The sequence below is a fragment of the Sinohyriopsis cumingii genome, chromosome 12 (genome assembly GCF_028554795.1).
Source record: "Sinohyriopsis cumingii isolate HCF-2022 chromosome 12, ASM2855479v2, whole genome shotgun sequence".
Lineage (NCBI taxonomy): Eukaryota > Metazoa > Mollusca > Bivalvia > Unionida > Unionidae > Sinohyriopsis > Sinohyriopsis cumingii.
In genome coordinates, this window is record NC_142972.1 from 69,647,538 (window position 1) to 69,649,935 (window position 2,398).

The window sequence follows — 2,398 nt, forward strand, 5'->3', positions numbered from 1 at the left end:
TTATTGCAGATGGTATACCGAATTGTCAAAAATATAAGATATCCGAAACACGAGTTTTCTCTTTTACTCGTATGGCTTCAGATGATTAAGAACAAGGAAACTGAAATATACTAAGGTAAGCATTTAGTTGTAAGGAGTCTGCGTGTGTACGTAGACAGAGCAATGACAACGAATACGACTCAGATCAGTACATTTTGCATTAAATATTACACCATTTGACAACATTACAAATATACAGCCTTGTGGACCCCACTTAATTTCCAGGATATACATACTGTGTCTACCTGAAGGTAGAATAAAGTTCCTCTCAGATGTCAGCTGGAAAAAATTAAATAAAGAAACAAAAAAAAAATTTGGTTCCACTGGGGCTCGAACCCAGGACCTTCTGCGTGTAAAGCAGACGTGATAACCACTACACTATGGAACCATTCATTATTTTAGGTCCTAAATAAATTATATCAACATTTATTCGTATGTTTTCTCACTGAATAATTGAACACAAGCATTAGCAATAAGAAATATTATTACAACTTTTCAGGTAAGTTTACAAACAATGCAGTTTTATCAAACCAATCAAGCAAGTTTGTTTTTTTTTTCTTTTTCTCCAGACTGGTTTTATATAGTCTGGCTGACAAACTGACAAGTCAAAATCATAGGCCGGTAAGTGGTCGTTTATTGTCTTGATTATAGTTTCATCAAATAGCAGAGTGCATAATAGTCCTACATGTAAGACATAGCACATTTTGATTTTGTTTAGGTGCTATGTCTTACTATCCAAATAAAGGCCTTGTATAGTGTGTTCCGATGTCGTTAACATCGGAATAAGTAATCAAAGTTTCAGGAATATCTCACACACTTGGCAGCCTATATCGACATTTTCCCACTAATTTATGTGTAATTAATATACTTACTGTGCTATCTTTATCCTGGTGGAATGAAAATATGACACTAGCAAATGGATGCATTTTCACGTTCCGTTGACATACATTTGAATTTGTTGCAATGCGACGGTAGTCGAGGCATGTCGAAGTAAGTTCAAGTAGGTTCATGTTGGGGATCTGTTTCTTGAACGAAACGAACTGTTACTTAAAGTTCCAATAGGCATAATATATTTTTTATTCGTTTCGTTAAAAAATAATATTTCAACTTAACCCAATTTCGGCATTTGATCGCTTTCCAGCCAACTGAAATGTAGGCCAAAGAAACTTGAAAACGGGTCCATTTCTTTTGTGAGAATTTGAATTTATTAGAGAAAAGGCATCAGAGTAAGTAAAGTCTGACTAAAACATTATAACTTTACTTTGTAGAAAAGCGTCGTTATTTTAGTTGTCAGTTGTGTGAAATATTCCTGAAAATTTGACTTTCGTAACGATGTTAGTCGACATCAAAACACACTACACAGCGCCGTTAGTTAGGCTGTAAGACCCTGAAGCCCACAACATAAATATCAGCGTCAGGTCTTACAAGTAGGACTAAGTAAGTAAGGGTGAACAAAAGGAGCAGGGGACACTAATGGGCGGGGTAACTCTGTGGTCCCACGAGCAACTGAAGCGTAACGCAGTTGTCAGCAAATTGCCTCAGCGGTCGTTAATGTGCATCTTACATGTAATATATTTAGGAACCACACTTAATAACATCAGGCATCTTTCAAAACCGATCTCTTCCATTTGGGATTGTGGGCTAAATTATAAGATTTACTGACCAATTTTTTTAGTATAGGGGGCAGGGTCCAGTTTTTATGTACAAATTTAATGCCGCAATCAGCGACATACTATAAAAAAAATCAAATATACAAGTGAGGTGAAAAAGGTCCATATTTTTAGATACCTATATTAAAACAAAGCATAAGAATATTATCGACTTGAACATAGCAGAAGAAGTTTATGCACACCAACCCCATTTTTGACTGCATGTGGTGCTCACAGTGCAAACACATGCCCATTCTCTGGATAAAAATTTTAAAAAACATTGTCTACTAAACAGCTTGTTGCAATTCAGAATAGTTGTCATCCAAGCCGTTTTTGAGATATTTTACTTTCCTTGAACCCACGTGTCTACTGCTATGGGAGGCTAGCTCTTCTTCCTAGTGGACTATTAGTATTTCACTATTAAGAAGAGCAACTATGGAAGGTGTACATGCCTGACATCAGTTTCAAGAACAACACAAGCCCGAAACACCTAGTTCACAATATATCCATATCTATAAATAGTAAACAATAATAGCTGAAAAATTCACACCATAGCCTTAAGTTAAGAAATTTGCCAGGGGCCTTTTACAAAACTGTACACTGCCACCTTAACGACGTGCAAAATCTTCGGACCTCCGAAGATGAAGATCTGACAACGGAAATGCTGCAATGAGCATGGGCAATGTTACGTTTTGCAGAACATTAACAGT

At 36.4% G+C, this 2,398-nt stretch overlaps 1 non-coding gene across 1 annotated transcript; it reads right to left on the reverse strand.

Moving 5' to 3' along the window:
• Positions 1-354: 354 nt before the first annotated feature.
• Positions 355-427, reverse strand: Trnav-uac (transfer RNA valine (anticodon UAC)). The gene has a single exon. It is a non-coding gene; the product is annotated as a tRNA-Val (tRNA).
• Positions 428-2,398: the final 1,971 nt, after the last annotated feature.